At 45.5% G+C, this 19,338-nt stretch overlaps 1 long non-coding RNA gene across 1 annotated transcript in view; it reads left to right on the forward strand.

The window, feature by feature from the left end:
• Window positions 1–1,620: 1,620 nt before the first annotated feature.
• Window positions 1,621–19,338, forward strand: part of LOC136545608 (uncharacterized) — a 34,594-nt gene continuing 16,876 nt past the window's right edge. Inside the window, exon 1 of the long non-coding RNA XR_010781097.1 lies at window positions 1,621–1,969. This is a non-coding gene — a long non-coding RNA (uncharacterized lncRNA). The remainder of the gene's footprint in view (window positions 1,970–19,338) is intronic.

The raw sequence follows: 19,338 nt of genomic DNA on the forward strand, positions 1-19,338 counted from the left end.
GGTTCACTAATGTATCTGTCTAGCACAAGGCCTGCTATCTCGTTTGCTGTGAGCAAACTAAGCCAGTTTGTGTCAAATCCAGGAGATAATCATTGGCATGCTCTTGAGAGAGTATTACGCTATATGAACGGTACTGTGAGTTATGGCATTCACTATACCGTATAACCGAAGGTACTAGAGGGTTATTGTCATGCAAACTAGATATATGATGTTGATGACGTTCACTCCACAATTGGATATGCGTTCTTACTTGGAGGTGGCGTTGTTTCACGAAAGTCTTGCAAGTAGACCATCTTAACGAGGTCAACCATAGAGGTAGAACTCATAACACTAGATACCACCACAGTTGAGGCTGACTGCCTTCGTGAACTCCTGATGGATTTACCAGTAGTGGAAAAACCTATACCGGCTATTTCTATGAACTGTGATAATCAAGGTGAACAGTTCTAAGGATAACATGAAGTCCACAAAGGCATGTATAAAGGCGGTTAAAATCCATCAGAACACTGAGAAACTCCAGAGTGATAGCGTTGAATTATGTCCGTACGTATAAAAATCTAGCAGATCAATTCACTAAGGGGCTGTCATGTAAATTGATAGATAATATATCAAGTGAGATGGGTCTAAGACCCACATGAAGTCTATCATGGTGGAAACCTATTCTATGTTATCGGAGATCCCATGAAGTAGGATGGTGAAACAAGCTATTGATAGACTGAGGAAAGACCCTTAACTAGGCTTGCCTCATATGCATGTCTTTCCTTCTCTGTAAGGTAGGTTGGGTTTTACCTTAATATGTTCCAAGTGGCTTGTTGAAGCAAAGATGTTGTCCTATAGAATATCTTTTGAGGAACACACCTATATATATATGAGTTCGACTGCTAGTCACAGTCCATGATATTTGAGTGGTCTCTAGATACTCATGAAAGGCCCAGGAGTTCGACTTATATGCTCCAACCAAAGGGAATGCTTTTGGCAGCCTAGTATCAGCAAAGGACTTAGGTGAAACTTATTTCACACAAAACTGTCAATTCAAGGCACAGTCCATTGTTCAGTTGTGATGAAGTGGAGCCTCTGTTCTAGGTGGATGTTCAACTTTACAGTCTCCATCGAAACACTGATATATCAAACGATAGAGAATTGAGAGCATTTCATATGTACCCTAGAATTTGGTGGAGATTGTTAAATTTAATATAGGTTTGGCCCATATTTTATTATATAATCAAAATAAATCCTAGGCCCATATTAAATTGTTATGGTGCATTATAGTTTAACCCTGTATGGGATTTTTAACTGTTTGTTGAGTCAACTCAAAAAGATGAACAACGTGTGCACCGAGCTGTAGCGTGGCATGCGAGCGTGCGATGCGTGCCATACACGTGTGTGGTTAGTTTTGCCACACGGGATGGTCAAGGAGGGAGCAACGTATGGAGACGGTCCGCATGTTGCGAGTCTACACGCACGGTGAGGCCAAGTCTTCTCCCCTAACTCGCGGATCTACATGCACGGTGAGGCGTGGTGCCACGTACAGAGAACTGCGTGCGCATCTCTTCACATAACTCCTGCGCTATTTGACTCCACCCTTCTTCCCGTGAAAGGTCACTCTCACAAACTCAACACTCACCACTCCGTAACACTTCCCTGTCGAACCACCTCTGAGCCTCCACATCCCAACCTCTACACGCACGGAGAGTTGGGAGAGCAGGCCTCCGGAACCACCATTCGCTTCTGCGACACCTGCTCGGGTGTGCAGGCGATCAAGTTTTTGGGGAGCGTCGCCGCAACTGCTCGCCTCAGGATCATCTTCTGTCGTGTCGAATCACCGGATCTTCTTCCTGGTGGTCGTTCGAGTCGAGGAGCTGCACTGTGAACATCTTCTTGCATCGACTGTGGTCCGCGATATCATGCAACACACGATGTCTCATGTGAATGGAGCCACCAATGCCTTGAGCATGGATCCCTCCGGAGGGTATAATAATCTCTCTAACTTTGTGAAATTCTATAAAATTCTATATTGTTTTTGTGGTGATCATTATGTTCATAGTTGCCATTGTAGTTTACACACACACTTATCTGTTGTCACAAATTTACTAGAATTTGTTTCTCGATTAAATTTATATTAACATGAAAATGCCTATTCACTTAACAGTTTTAGCTAGCCAAGAAAGGGCATGAAGCTTTGCTTAGTTTGGCAGTAAACAATCATAAATCATCTTTCCTTAGTTCATCAGTAAATAATCGTCTATGCCACTGGCCAGTCAACCAAACGTCAATAGAAATATTCTTCATATCAAGTTTACTAATTCTTATAGGTAGGAATTAAAATCCAGAAAGGGTCTAGAAAATTACGTACCATCCATATTGTATAGCTTGAACGAGACTGTCACTTTGCAAGGCAGTTCAAACTTTTAAAATGAAGTAATAAGATAATAAGAACCTACAGCCAATCTTTTCTTCCATTGGGATATTTGGATGAAACACATCTAGAGCTCGGACAAAGTCACCACCTTCCGCACGCCGCGGCTGCAGATATGTATGGCAGAGGAGTGAGCAAGTACCAGATCCACCTCGGGATAGGTTGGTCGCGCCGCAGCAGCATGATTTGCAAATCAGAGTCGAGATTTGGCAGAGAGAATGAATAGAGATTTGGACCTCACCTTCTGTCTCGAGAAGAGAATGTATTCCGGCTACTTGAAGATCGGTCCGACGAGGTCGAGCCAGTTGGCAACAACAGCCCAGGAAGTAAATCGGACAGGGGAGGCGGTGCAGGGAGCACGTACTGGTTCCTCGAGGAGAACTCTCCGCCAAGGGGAGGCGGCGCAGGGAGTAGGGTGCCGCCTCCTGCGACCGGAGGAGCGAGGTGGCCCGAGGCCGGCACCCTATAAACCGGAGGAGCGAGTTGATCCGTAGTCGTACAGTCGGCGTCGTCCTGGCGGCGACGACTCCCTCCCGTCGAGGGCCAACCTGCTGCTGGTGGCGATGCCCCCGTTGATTAGGTCAGAGGAGACGTAGGGCGGCGCTCGATTTAGATCGGGCTGTTAAGTCTAGGCGTGGCTAAGCTCCCCCGTTCGCATTGGCTGATGAGAGGTTGTTTTTTGCGATTAAGGCTAATGAGAGGGGTTAGGGACTTTCTTTAAACGGGCCCCGCAATCTGCGGATTTTACGACTCCGATCAAGTCGTGTAGGTGGGGTTGCCCCCGAGGACTTAGTCCTTTGACCCATGTTCAAGTCAACCTAACATTTTCTGCCTTGAATAAAAATAATACACGGCAAAGGGTTGCGATTGCTAGTTAAATGCAACCAGACCTAACTATAACATACCATTTCAAATTTTCGAATGAACATTTTGTTAGTCTTTTGTGGAGATGGTTGCTTTCATTGTCACTTAATTCTAGAATCATAATCAATTGTCACCCGAGAAAATAATTAACCCAGCAAATTATAGAACTAGGTAATAGGCCTTTTAGTGAGCATGCAGTAACGCAAGCATTGAATAACATGCTCATCTTAGCTTATAAGATTTTTGATAATGATTCTTCACAGGCGTCCGTTCCCTGACTCCGTCTAGACGCGGCTTGACCTGCGTACGATCGGCTCTCATCTCTCTCAAAAAACCCACTTCGCTCATCCTCTAGCCCACTTCCCTCACCGCGGCTTCCGTTCCATCGAACGCGACGCACCTCTGCCCAAGCAGCGCCTCGCCCCTGCACATGCCGCACCTCTACCCGAGCCACGCGCGCCCCTCCCGCCCAAGCCGCGCCCTACCATGTCGCGCCCCTGGCGCGCGCGCCTCGGCTGCGCCGTGCTCCATCTATCGATGCAGGACCCTAGGGGTTCCCTATCGGGTCGACTCCTACGCTGGGCCCATGGCTGGGCCACGGTCTGTTTGAAGGACACGGTTCAAGGAGGCATGGACTTCAAGCCATCAAGGACCGGCCTAGTCGGCTTATTAGGAAAGCAAGATTCTGTAATAGAATTAGGACTCTTCTGTTGTAACCGGCTAAGACTAGAAACGCACCTTTGCCCACTCTCCCTATATAAAGAGAGACACGGTGCACCCCTTTGTAATCCTAACAATCATACAATCAACCCAACGCAAAAGGCTTACGCCGACTAGACGTAAAGGCTATTACTCGATCACGAGGGCCCAAACCAGTATAAATCGTCATCTCTTTGCGTTCACTGTCAAGTTCCTAAGTTCATCGAAGCCCATCGAACACCGTCCCGAGTACCCCCGTGATGGGTTGTCGGTCATCAAACATCGACAGCTGGCGCGCCAGGTAGGGGCTCTTGGCGAATTCGCGCTTGAGAGCTCGGCAGACCTCGACAACATGATTTCCTGGCAGGATCAACCTTCATCTTTGGCTCTTGGATCTACGTTGCTGATCACCACGACCATCTCCAAAGTCATCTCATCGAGATCTAGGCGCCTCAGGATACTCCAGCCGCTTCTGCAACCACGCTGGATCAACTCGCCGAGAAGTTCTCGTAGCTTTTGATTTCTGATCCGACTCAAATCTCGGCAGTTGCTCTGCTTCATGACTCCAACTCAAACACGCCAGCCTTGTCCGCTTCAGAGTCCCTTCTGGGTTCCATAATTGAACACCCGGGTTGTTTTCCACTCGGACTACGCAATCCAGCTTCGGCCTACCAGGAGTCCGTCTAAGATCTATTCCGGTTGGGGAAAGAGACCCCTCTGACGGGAGCTCAGAAGGGACTAGTGCTATCTGTCACTCCTTCAAGGCTACATCGTGCACTGGACGGGTGCCCTACCTGGTACATTTTCTATAGATCCATCTCGCCTGATTGGCATGGTGGAGCTCCTGCCCTACCAAGACAGCAATACTCTTCTAGCTGATAGCGACCACGGTTCTATAGAGATTTTGCACAGTGCGGTGACTGCAGAATCTAGAACCCACTCAACCCCAAGATATTCCAGAGAAGTCTTCATGGCTGGTGAGCCTCCACATATCCCTATGCTTCAAGCACTAGATGTTCAAGATGGAGAGGAGACTCTATCCGACATCCCCCCCGAACACTGTAGCGCCCAATGGGGAGATGGACGAGCAGAAGACGGCTAGGGAAAGGAAGAACAGGGCTTGACAGGCCCGACGCAGCCACACCCAACACTGCAAGGAAGAGTGGGAGTGGTACCAGTTGGCCTGCCGAGACGTCGAACGACGACGCTTGGCTGCGGAGGCAGCTTATGAACAACGCCTACAGGATGAAGAAGCAGAACGGCAATGCCAAGATCGTGATGCGCATAGAGCCTCTGCTTCACGCAATCTTGAACCTGAGTTCATGGAAGTAGCCGGGCATAGGGTCTTCACTACACCCTACGCCAACGTCTATGCCCTGGTAAATGAGATGGCGGCCATAAAGAACCCTACGGAAGAGCAGCAATGACTTAAAGTCATTCTGGAATCCACGGCTCTCCAGATGCAGGCGGCAAGGGGGGCCTCCCAAGCTAATCCCTCTTGAGAACCAAAACAGCAGGCCTAGCCCATTCTCGCCTAGGCCTACCGGTCAACCAAGGAGGAGGACAGCGAGTACCCGCCCTCTTCTGCTTAGGGCCATGGGGTAACCAGTACAGGAGTCAAGGCGGTGCTCAATCAGCCTATCGCCATCAAGGGTAGCAGTACAGCAACAGGGAGGGCAGAGGCGAGTCTGAGTACAGGGAAGCTGGTATCTCTCCGAACATATTCCCTTGTTTCTCCAGTAGATTGCTCTCTGTTTGGCTCCCTTATAAGTTCAAGCCATCCAATCATACCAAGTACAATGGAAAGATGGAGCCGAATCAATGGCTTCACATCTACTCCCAGTCGATCGAGATGGTGGGTGGAGGTGATGACATCAAGGCACTTTATTTCCCCATGGCCCTGGAGATAGTACCTCTCGTGTGGTTTGACAAGTTGCGTCCTGGCTCGATTACGTGTTGGGAGGATTTGACAATAAATTTTTGTAACAACTTTGTGGGAGTCCTTACTCATCCATGTACTCGGATATACCTCAGAAGCTACCGACAACTCCCCAATGAGACTTTCTGGGATTACTATTGCCACTTTGTAGAACTATGATCTCAAGTCTTCGACGTTACCGAGAGGGAGGTAATCGAACACTTTTCAAACAGGATCAAGGCCAAATGGCAGTTTCAGGCCTTTTGCAATGACAACCCAAAAACAGTAGACAACTTCAAATGCACCGTCCAGAAGATGGTCGCTTCCGAGGAAAGAACTCAGGAGAGATTTTCCGATCGATAAGACAACCATGACAATAGGGGTAACAACAATACAGCAACCAAGGTGGCCAGCAGAGCAGGAAGCGAGGCCCCAATAACAGCCTAGCCTCCATCGACAAACCTAAGAAGAACAATAAGCCCAAGAAGTTTGAGGATCTAGGCGAACTACCTTGTCCTTTTCACAAAGGTGCCAGGCACATGGTAGATCAGTGCCGACAATTGAAGGACTTGGGATTCTACCACAAGGACGACAAGGGTAAAGGCCAAGAAGACAATAAGAAAGACAGAGAAGACCAGGGAGGCAAAGGATTCTAGCAACCCAAAGGCACCGTTAATGTCATCTTCGCTGGAGTTCCAACTTCCAAGAACAAGCGGTAGGACAAGCTAGCCTTACAGGATATTATGGCATCAGAACCTGCCACTCCAACATATCTCAACTGGTCTGAGTATCCAATCCAATTCTCAAGGGAGGATCAATCGACCAGCATCTCCAATGCCGAACTTTACCCACTAGTCCAGATCCAACCATTGCAGGCATGACAGTCACCAAGGTCTTAATAGATAGTGGAGTGGGATTAAATATCATCTTTGCTGATACCCTAAGGAAGATAGGCCTTGACTTCATAGGCTTACTCATACCTACAGACACCCCCTTCTATGGGATAGTACCTGACAAAGGTGTCATGCCACTCAGACATATCACGCTCCCAGTTACGTTTGGATCCCCAAACAACTACCGAATGAAGTTCATCAAATTCGAGGTGGTAGATTTTGAATCATCATATCACGCCATATTTGGGCGTCCTACTCTAGCTACCTTCATGGTGGTTCCACATTACCCGTACCTTCTGTTGAAGATGCTGGGTCCTAACGGGATACTCTCCCTTCGAGGCGACTTGAAATGCTCATATTACTGTGACATAGAAGTAGTTCAGATCGCCGCTAAAGCTCAGGCAATACTCAAAGCACAGGAAATTACCGTGTTCGCTAGTTAGACTAACCCAGAAGACTTGGAGATTTCAACGAAGAAGGTGGGCATCGTTGCACCGCCATGAGATGTAGATGTTATGAAGGTGGATCCAGGTACTGGTGATCCCTCCAAAATGGTGACTATTAGTGCCCACCTCTCTAAAGAATAGGATCTCGCGTTCACCAACTTTCTCTGGGAAAACAAAGTTATCTTCGCTTGGAAGCCAGCCGACATGCCAGGAGTCCTAAGAGAGTTGGTTGAGCATAGATTGGACCTAAACCCCAGCTCTAAGCTAGTCAAGCAGCGATTACGTGTTTTTGCACCCGACAAGAAAGCAGCCATCAAGAAGGAGATCACGAAGTTGTTGGCAGCTGGGTTAATTTAGGAGATACTGCATCCCAACTGGGTTGCCAACCCTGTCTTGGTACAGAAGAAGAATTCAACTAAGTGGTGCATGTCCGTCGACTACATGGATCTCAACAAACATTGCCCCAAGGACCCTTTCAGACAACTGCACATTGATCAGATTATGGATTCCATGGCTGGATCAGCTCTTCTATCCTTTCTTGATTGCTACTTAGGTTACCATCAGATTGCTCTCCATCAAGAAGATCAAAACAAGACTTCCTTCATCACTCCATTAGGCGCCTACTACTATGCGACTATGTCATTTGGGCTTAAGAATGCTGGCACTACGTATGAGCGTGCTATCCAAACTTGCTTGAGCAAGTAGATCAGTCATAATGTAGAAGCCTATGTTGATGATGTGGTGGTCAAGACTAAGGACCTAGCTACCCTGATTGATGACCTAAAGGCGACTTTCACCAACCTCTGTGCATGGCAGTCGAAGCTCAATCCGACTAAGTGCGTCTTCGGTGTCCCTTCTGGACAACTCTTAGGCTTTCTCATCAGCCATCATGGGATTGAGGCCAGCACAAAGTAGATCTATGCAATCACCAAGATGGGCCCTTCCTGTTGTGTCAAGGACATCCAGAATCTTACAGGGTGCATGGCTGCACTCAATCATTTATCTCTCAGCTCGGAGAGAAGGGGCTCCCATTTTTCAAGATATTGAAGAAGACAGGAAAATTCGAGTGGCTAACAAAGCGTTCGAGAAGCTCAAAGCCTATCTCACCTCTTCACCCATTCTCACCCCTCTAGAGAGATGAGAAAATCTGATGCTATATATTGTAGCGACAGCTATGGTGGTCAGCACAACTATTGTTGTGGAAAGAGAAGAATAGGGTCACGCGTACAACGTACAACAACCTGTCTACTACATCAATGAGGTGTTGTCAGACTCCAAGGTCCGCTACCCACACATACAGAAGCTACTCTACGTAATCATGATGCTATGGGACGCACATCCAAGTGGGCAGTTGAGCTTGGAGCACTAAACATTGAATTCACCCCCGTAAGGCTATCAAGTCTTAGACTTTGGCATACTTCATAGCTGAGTGGATAGAACTCCAGCAGCCTACTCCTGAAGCTATTCTTGATCATTGGAAGATGTACTCCTAAAGCTAGGAGGAGCGAGCGCTGGTGTCCTCTTCATATCTCCAGATGGGAAGCAACTTAAGTATGTTCTCTAAATCCTCTAGCCAGCAACAAAAAACAAAGTCGAGTTCGAGGCCCTCATTCACAGCCTCTGAGTTGCGGCTTCACTTGGCATCAAGTGACTACTCGTATATGGGATTCCTCTATGGTCATCAATCAGGATAACAAAGATTGGGATTGCACCAAGGAAACCATGGATGCCTGCTACTTAGAGGTGCGTAAGTTGGAAAAACACTTTCAAGGCCTAGAAATCCATCATGTGGTATGAGACCTCAATGTGGCAGCAGATATCTTGGCCAAACTCAGATAAGACAAGGCACAGGTTCTAGATGAGGTATTCATCGAAGAGCTATCAACACCATCCATCAAGCGAGGCAATGCTAGCATGACGGATAGCATCGTACCCGACACATAGGTCCTAACTATCATACCACCCTGGACCCACGTATTCATCGATTATATCCAAGAGCAGCCTCGATTGGCTCCTGTCTTGGCAGCTGGCCCGCTTCATTGTCTGTGGTTGTTTTTATCTCCAGCTATGGCATCTCCATAGAGTCTATAGCACCTAGTTGAGCAGATGGCTCTACTCCATCCTCAATGTTTGTTAGAATTTGTGGCTGCAACACTTTAGAGGCTTTGGGTGGGGACACGGGCCCGCGTGCTAGGCCTCTTTCCATCTGGTCGCTTTCAACATCTGGGTTCATTTCAACCTGAGCTTCTTTACTCTGCCCCCGGGTACTTGGTGTTTCTTGTACCCTAGCTAGTGCAGAGTCAATCACTGTTCTTGGGATGATGCAAGAATTCAAGGATAAGTTTCAACACATACTTGGCAGAGGATCTCTTCTTTAGGGTGGGTCTACGTAGCGTTATACCACTAAACGACCGATCCAATTTTAGACTTGACACCGGCGTGCCAGTATGGAGTCATCCTAGTGACTCATGATGTCTACATCTTGTTCGGGTTTGTCCCTGTTAGCTTGAGTTGGCACTCGGGTGCTTATCAGGTCTGGTGGCGACATCCTATCAAGTCCGAGTCAACAGCATCAAGTATATCGACGATAAAGTTTAGTACAAAATTCTACTCGGAAGTATACTTACTGCCTGATAGAAAATGGCATGTCCTCTTCTTCCACCTCCAACTCCTCATCAATAGTTTCATGACCTGCAGCTGCTTTAAGATTGGATTCAGAATAGGTTAAACTATTAGGCTGCATGGAGATATCGGATTACTCTTACCTATTCTTAACGTGCAAGCTCGGCGAGCCCTCTTGGGCACTGACCCACTTGCATTAGCAGTGACATTGGCCTCTAATGACCTTTTCCTGCTAGTGGATACTTGCCTGGCACTTGGGTTAGCCAGGACTATGAAGTTGTCTGGGTTCCCTTCTGAATCACTCTCGGCTTCTTGATCTACAGGAATGGCGGAGGTGGTGCTTCTTCGTCTACCCCAGTAGACGCTACCCTGCCTCCACCAACTCCTCCAAAGCTGGCACGCGGAGGTAGAGAGGGCAAGTCATTGAAGTTGTGCCCCAAATGCTTCACCAATGAACAACATTTCAGAAGTTACTTTCCACAATGACAATTAAAATCAAAATCACATGTGTCAGCATACTTACAGTACCCGGTGGATGCTCGTGGTCTCGCTCCTAGTACTGGTATGGTATTACTAATACCCCTACATTATGTCTTGGATTCTCACCAGGACTTCATCCTTCGGCAATTCTTCAGTCGCCACTCGGGCAGGGTCCTCTGGCCCGATGTACTCGAAGCCATAATATACCCCCTCCTGGAGCGGCTACACTCGATGCCTAATAAAGTCGGTGACTACTCCAACTCCATTTAGGCCCTGGTCCTTCATAGCCGAGATCTATCTGAGGAGTGGATAGATTCCTTCAAACTCTATCGCATTCACAGTTTCCTTGTCCCAGTGGGTATTGGGTACTGGTGCGGCATTGTTGTGTACCGCTAGTGGTGGCCACATATTCCTCACGTAAAACCACTCGGTCCTCCAGTTCTTCACATAATCCACCAAGGTGTAGTAGAGATATTCATTTTTCTTTCCTAACCAGAATTGAATACCGGTGCCCCCAAAACACTAGGATTTGCCGCATCTGGGTGCGGTTTTAGCTTAAAGAAATAATGAAATAGAGTGATGGAGGGGGATGCTGATGTAGACTAGGCCCAATCTTCTGAAACGTATGATAGCGTCGATTGGTGGAGACTCGACGTTCACGATCTAGGCTTCGAACCAAGATTGATTCGGACCCCCGCAACCGTTACACCACTGCTCCGTTGGTTATCAACCATGCAAACGCGATTGACCTCGTCGAGAAGGCTTTCCTGCAAGCGAATCGAGAACACAAGCAAGAATGGGATGAATGCAATCTGAAATTGCAAATAAATATGAGGCTTATGATAACGAGAAGGGGTTCAAGTCTTTATTTGAAAGGACTAATCGCCACAGGCGAACAAGATCAAGAACTGGGGCCCTAGTTCACAGCAAGCGGCCTTGGCGGTGACAGTTGCAGCAAAACGGCGTCTATTTCATGAGGAAATCAAGAACTAAACAAAACCCCCAAACCCTAAGGAGAGCAACGGCTGGTATTTATAGAGTCTTGGGCATCACCCCCTGGACGTGGCCCCTAATGGGCCCAAACACGATACACGGTCCAACGGACCAAAAGATGGTGTCGTAGCACCCTGACAGATTCTGGATGCTGACTTGTTTCAACGATTACTGTTGATTACGAAGGCCTTTTGACGTGAAACCAATTGGGTTGGTTTCCTTATCCAATTAGCTTTCCATCCATATGTGGATTGTCGAAAACGGAGTCCAAATGCGTCCTGGGTGACTAGTTTAAGGCAGACTGGTCCTGGAGCCCAAACCGGACTCGAACTTGAGTTGGACTCCGAACTCGAACTTGAGTTGGACTCGGCTTCCACCACGAAAAAGATGAATTGGACGCCCATGCTGGACCTCCTCCTCTACTTGGCTTGTATGCGATGAAGTAGTGATGTCCTCATCATCCTCCCTTTCTTGAATTGAAGTTGTCCTCGACTGAAGTAGATCGTCTCCTCCATTGGATGACAGCAACGATGGTTTTGGAAGAAGACGTTCATCTTGGCGCCTCATCCTTCGCAAAGGCGGCTGCCATGGTGGCTTCCCTGTTGGGAATTCGTCCTCCTTCTCCTGTAAAAGGTTAGTACCAACAAGAGGCATAGCACTAGGAGTAGGACCAAGTGGACATATCGGTGATGTACAAGTTAGAGCATAACATGGTTCATCATGATCAACAAGAACAGATTTAAGAGCAAATAAAACTTCTTTCATGTTGCTTGATGGTTCATTTGTTGGTTTGCTAAAGTCTTTATCATGGCCTTTCTTTTTCTTTTTAGCAAGTTCCTTTTCATATCGCACAATTTTAGCAGGTGATAAAGGAAGTAAAGCAATAGTCTTTCCTTTAAACATAAAAGTATATCTATTTTGCCTACCATGATGTACAACATTATTATCATATTGCCAAGGGCGGCCTAACAAAAGTGAACAAGCTTGCATATGCACGACATCAAAATCAGCATAATCATGGTATGACCCGATAGAAAATTGCACACGAGCAGATTGTGTTACCTTTGCCTTACCACTATTGTTGAACCACTGAACATGGTATGAATGTGGAAGAGCACGTGTAGATAAACCAAGAGTCTTGACAAGCTCAGAACTTACTAAATTATTGCTGCTCCCTCCATCAATTATAGCACGGACACGGAAATTATTGACAATGAGGAACATTTGAAAAAAATTATGGCGTTGTAGCTTGTCTATTGGCTCAACTTGTGTACTCAAAACATGCTGATAGTATGGTGGAACAAATCTTGATTTCATTCATCGTTTAAGTATAGTCCAGGTTTGAGGTATTTGAGCATTAGCATTAGCATCATTGCAAATATCATTCCACCAGAAAAGAGCAAAACTAGTAAACTCACTAGTAGCAAGTCTAACTCTATATTCTTCAGGTACTTGATGGGAGCTAAATTTTTTATCTACAGCCATCTCCCAATCTAAATATGCTTCAGGATCAGCAGAACCAGAAAAAGGAGGTATCTTAAACTTGGTTTTAGAGAAAAGAACATTATTACCTTGGTTGTTACCTCCCATACCGCGTCGGTTAAAGTTCAACCGATTACGGTTACGTGCATCCTTAGCACGTCGTTGAGCTTCGGCTTCAGCCTCTACGTCGCCATCGCCCTTCTCAGAGAGATCATCATCATCATCTTTAGGACGTGGTTCTGGATGTCGTTGTTCAACATCTTCAATCCTCTTGGCCAAATTGGTGATTTGTTGAAGGATCTCATTGAACTTGTCATCAAGAACGGCATGGAGCTCATTCTTAGAAACACAGTCATTGAAATCCATAGCTGCGTCCTCGTTTCCTTGGCCGCTGCCTCCGGCTTTTCCTGACATGGTTAGTAGAAAGAAAAAGACAACACAAATAGTATTATCCCTACCAACTACTTAGGTTGTGGACAAGGAAAAATAAGGCACTCAACTCTCAAGCGTCTTACCATGGTCTTACAAGTGTTCTTACTAAAGCAACAGGCGGTGCAATCGGTCGGTGACTGTGATACCATTGTAGCTTGAGTGTAACAGTTGCAAGGTGAACCTGTACTTGGTTAGAAGAAAGTGGAGCTTGAACAGGCATAATATAGTAGCAAGGAATAACAAAATTCGCAACTGAATAGCAAAGCTGAATAAGTATCCCAAGTACTTGTCTTAGTTGCTGGCCTACTCACGTTCCAAGTACCAGATGTATCAAGTGATGTGGACAGCAAGAATATGATTAGAAACAAGATAGAAATCAGCACACGCAAATACAGCTCAAATGGCGCTCTCTATGTGCTCCTCCAGATTTGTTCCACTTTTGCCCCTCTCTTTTTTCTCTATTTTTGGGCTGTCGTTGTTTTTTTGGGATTCTTTGACTTTTTCTTTTTATTTTTTTGATATTTTTTCTTCACTTAGGAGCACAAAAGAAGTAACCACAGAAAATTTGAGCTTAAACAAGTGAAAGACGTGGCTTGTGGAATTTCCAGAAGACGTGCTCGAAATCGATAAAGACCTTGTGACCACTTTTTGGCCAATCTAAAATTTTCAAACCCCAACAAAGTGAGGGATGGATGGATCCGAAATTTTTTTCTGATCAATTTGCATATATGGAACGTCGAAAACAGAGTTCGTATGCGAAAACTAGACCAGTTTTAAGAACGGACTCCGAATTAGAGGACAAAACGGGAACAATGTGCGCAAAATTGGTCACGACAGCAAGGATTTGACGAAAACAGTGAAGACAAGTGTAACAAATAAGATAGCGTGGACTAGGGTTTGATGAATACAAAGGAATCACAGCAATACTTGAAGGTGTTCACGGATTATGATGAAAAACAAAGGGAAAACACAAACTGGACTTAAAAAAAACGATCTAAAACCAGTAACAAGAACTTGACCTAGGGCACAAACTCAACAACGTGAAACAGAGACAAAATTGCACGACACAATGAGGCTATAGGACAGGGAATATGTGACGATGTATATTTTTTAGCTTTATGTGGACTGTAGGTAATGCAAAAATAGTAATAATCTAAAGGGGGAAAACAAAGTTATACCTAACGGGCAACAAGGTCTCTGATACCACTTGATATAGACTAAGCCCGATCTTCCGAAAGGTATGATAGCATCGATTGGTGGAGACTTGACGTTCACGATCTAGGCTTCGAACCAAGATTGATTCAGACCTCCGCAACCGTTACACCACTGCTCCGTTGGTTATCAACCACACGAACGCGATTGACCTCGCCGAGAAGGCTTTCCTACAAGCGAATCAAGAACACAAGCAAGAACAGGATGAACGCAATCTAAAATTGCAAATAAATATGAGGCTTATGATAACGAGAAGGGGTTCAAGTCTTTATTCGAAAGGACTAATCGCCACAGGCGAACAAGATCAAGAACTGGGGCCCTGGTTCACAGCAAGCGGCCTTGGCGGCGACAGTTGCAGCAAAACAGTGTCTGTTTCATGAGGAAATCAAGAACTAAACAAAACCTCCAAACCCTAAGGAGAGTGATGGCTAGTATTTATAGAGTCTTGGGCGTCACCCCCCTGGACGCGGCCCCTAATGGGCCCAAACACGATACATGGTCCAACGGACCAAAAGACGGTGTCACAGCACCCTGATAGATTCTGGACACTAACTTGTTTCGACGATTCCCGTTGATTACGCAGGCCTTTTGATGTGAAACTAATCGAGTTGGTTTCCTTATCCAATTAGCTTTCCATCCATATGTGGATTGTCGAAAATGGAGTCTGGATGCGTCCTGGGTGACCAGTTTAAGGTAGACTGGTCCTGAAGCCCGAACCGGACTCGAACTTGAGTTGGACTCCGGACTCGAACTTGAGTTGGACTCGGCTTCCACCATGAAAAAGATGAATTGGACGCCCATGTTGGACCTCCTCCTCTACTTGGCTTGTATGCGATGAAGTAGTGATGTCCTCATCAGATGCCAAGGAAAGTTTCACAAAGATGAACAAAGATCAACAAATGCAAGATGGAATTTGGGTTCAGATGGTTCAGGGTTATGCCATAGTAGTGCAAAAACCCATGCAGAAATGGACAAGTTGGCAACCCTAGCCCGTGCTGGATGAATGGCATAAAGAGAACAATCTCATCCGGCTCAAGGTTTGGAATACGGTGCTCTCCAGGCGCCTTCGACTCGCCAAGCTTCTGGTCCGGCAAGTAGCCCTGGTCATGGAGTTTCGAGAGGTGCTTCGGCTTCATGCTTGACGCTGGCCAGATCTGGGCGGTGGTGGCCATCTCTGGCACTTCTAGCACTCTCTTTTTAGTAGTCTTCTTGGCTACGGCGCTTGAGTTCTTGCCCTTACCCATCAAGCAGAGCTTTTTCAGATCTAGGGTTTGTGCGAGCAAGATTGCAAAGTGCTCACAGTCGCTTGGGGGCTAAGGCAGAAAAGAAATGGAGAAGGGGGAGATAATGCTAAAAATGGTTCCCTTATTATATAGGGTTACACCATGATGTGGCCCAATAATCACGCCAATGGGTGTGGTGTTTTAGTTCCCCTTCCATCTTAATGCGGTTGCACAGTTTGAAACGACAGTCGCACCCCTTTCCATGATTTTAGACGTGGCACACTGTGCTTAGATTTATCCTTTGAGTTTACACCTACCAGGTACCTACTATGATATGACCATTGATTACATGGCCACATCATGAAGTACTCAGATGGTTCATGTAGTACTCGGATAACTGCTCGATAGAATGAGTCAAAGCGACACAATACTCGGATGAAGAATTTCTTTAATAACAGTTCTATGATATAGGGTTGTATACTTTACAAGCTTCTAACTACTCGGTTTTAGTAACCATTTTCACAAAACAAAGCTCCTAGTTACTACTCAGTAGGACACATCCGACTTGCTGCCATAGTTTTCATTATGACAACACAGTGCATCCAAGATTGGTGTCAGTGGTACAAAACTTCCTAGTCTACCGGGTTTGGGCAGCAACAGCGCCTCTTCTGGCATCTGTTTACCCAAGCTGACTTCGCTACCACCACTTGGACTAGCAGCTGATCATCAATGGACAGACATCGATAGGCACACTTGAAGAACTAACATGGGACTGTTGGATGAGGGAACATGTCTCTCATCACAAGGCTTCTTCTACCTGCCTTGCCAGACCATTCTATTTTGCACCACTGTGAGACTAGCCTGCTTCTAGTCTCTATCACAAGACTTCTTCTAACTGCAAAATGATCTACTACTCCTACCAACAATGCCTAGGGGCTGCTCTACTTCACACACCACCATATTCACTGGCTATAGACTCAGAGCTACTTCGCTATTCTTCAACTGCTACGTAAGAGCTTGCTAGGAGGGTTTTATAGGCCAAACATGGTGTTCATGGACCAGGTTCATGAATAGTGGAGCCAACAGTTCCTGCTGCTCAGGACAGGTCTATTTACTGCGCTACAAGGGTACAGTGGTCTTCCACTACACCTTTATAGTGCATCAGGATAGTGCACGTGAAGCTACAGTATATTGGGGTGGCATATTCGGAGCATATACTACTCTTATGACAGCTTGCGTTTACTCTTCATGGGCACTGAAAATTGCTTCACCTACTTTCTAACAAGTAGCCAGGTGATAATTTCTTTGGCATCCTTGAGTATATTCTTTTCAGATCCTAGCGCCGACTACTACTACTCAGACATAGGCTCAGGGCAACTGGATACATATCCTCAGAGGAAGATTTTTATTCTTTTTCAAGAATTTGCAGAAAAGACCCTCCAACTCTTTGTTCCAAACAGCAAGAGGCTTGGGGACTACACTCAGTGAGTGCACTTTACGGCAAAGTGCACATCACCTAGAGTTCTCAAGAGCACTCCATGGTTTCTCTACAGAAAACACTCGTATAATACTTGTTTCTACTCGGTAAGACCTGAAGGAACAAGAAGGCTTCTGAGTTCAACCATGAAATGCTTGGGGGCTTATCGATGCAGGACTTTAGGAGTTCCCTATCAGGTTGACTCCTACGCTAGGCCCATGGCTGGCCCATGGTCTATTTGAAGGACACAATGCAAGGAGGCATCGACTTCAAGCCATGAACTAGGAAAGCAAGATTTTGTAATAGAATTATGACTCTTTTGTTGTAAGCGGCTAGGACTAGAAACGCACCTTTGCCCTTTCTCCCTATATAAGGAGAGGCATGGTGCACACCCTTGTAATCCTAACAATCATACAATCAATCCAACATAAAAGGCTCACGCCGACTGGATGTAAAGGCTATTACCCGATCATGAGGGCCCGAACCAGTATAAATTGTCGTCTCTTTGTGTTCACCGTTGAGTTCTTGAGTTCATCGAAGCCCACTGAACATCATCCTGGGTACCCCCACGATGGGTTGTTGGTCATCAAACACCGACACCGTCCCTCGTCGTACCTCAATTCACTATCGCGCCCACTCCGAGACCCAGAGCGGCGAGATCTAGAGTGGCGAGATCCAAGCATCTTCATCCTTCTCCGGTGCTAGTGTTGGTATTTATCAATGCACATAGATAAATCCGCAAGCGCACGGATACCGCTGTAGCTTTCACCCGAAAGTATTCCAAGTATCCTATCCATAGGGAAATGTGTGAGACTAACTATGGTCTAACTTAAATAAGGGTAGCAACAAGGTTAGGATAAACAGGAGCGTAGAGAGGATAACTATGGTTCTCTTGTTCTAATTTCGGTAAGCTATGTCTTCTACTATTCAACTAGGGACATTACTAGGGAAAGACACTAGCAGAGGATGCTTTCTTTCATAACCGGGTCCTACTTGGCCTACAAACTGGAGGTGGGCTACAAAGGATTCAACGAGGCTATAAGAGTCACCCTCATGAGCTACCACCGATCTAGAATGCAGGGTGCATCCACGATTAACCCAAGCCTAAGCACCACTCTTACACTTATGATTAATACTTTACCCTCTCTAGAACAGGAATAGAGCACTCAAAGAGTCATGATCCTGATGAACAATATAAACAGGTTGCTTACTTCAATCAGAAGTTGATTACCAGAGATATCTCAAAGGCAAGCTCAGATAGAACTTGGATTCGCCAAGGTACAAGCCATAGAGAGAGCACCGATAGGCCGGCACCTCCTACAAACTTTTCCCTCACTCTCTATCTCAAGTGCATCTAAGTACCCATTGTTTTAAATATCTCCAACACTTGTCAATTTTTTCTCAACTCTTTTTTTTCTTTCTTTTCTTTTTTATGAATAACTCTTGCATAACCCATGTCTCTTTTCAGCAATAGAACTTTGAGAGAGATATCAATAAGAACTTAGAGCTTTATTTGGTGGATGGAAAACCTAACAAGCATGTTTTTGTGTTCACTCTCAGTGTTGGAGTAAAACATTTTTGAGTGGATCTAGATGGAAGGCATGTTTTTGTGCCTACTCTCAGTGTAGGAGTAGTGCATATGTGGGTGGTGTGTACGTGATCTTGATTTTAAGAGCATGACAAATATCTCATAAGGGTCAACAAAGCTTGATGAAACTCAATGCAATTACAAGCAGTATATATGTGGAAGTTTTCCTAGCCTAAATAACATGTATAACTCTGGTAGAAATTCAAGCTTTGTCATATAGGAACTCATCATGTTGTATTTTTGTGTTTTCAAAAGATAAATCTCTAGAACTTTAGTGTCTCTTGGAACAAGATAAACAGTAGCTCAGACCTTCTCATATCATATCCATCAATTACCTAGACTTAGATCAAGCATATGATACCCATAAGTTTCAAGTTCAGAGTAAATCTTTATATCAAAACAATTTTATCCAAAACTCTAGAGAATTCAAGGCTAAAAACTAGGTACTTGAAAGGAATTACAACAGAGTAACTATTCATCATTTCTATTTAAGAGATTATTCTAAGTCCTCTTTATTTTATTCAGCTCTTAAAAACAAAGTAAAGCAAACTAGACACAACTTTTTATTTTGTTTTTCATTCATCATTTTTAAC

This window comes from Miscanthus floridulus, chromosome 3, assembly GCF_019320115.1.
Source record: "Miscanthus floridulus cultivar M001 chromosome 3, ASM1932011v1, whole genome shotgun sequence".
NCBI classification, from domain to species: Eukaryota; Viridiplantae; Streptophyta; class Magnoliopsida; order Poales; family Poaceae; genus Miscanthus; species Miscanthus floridulus.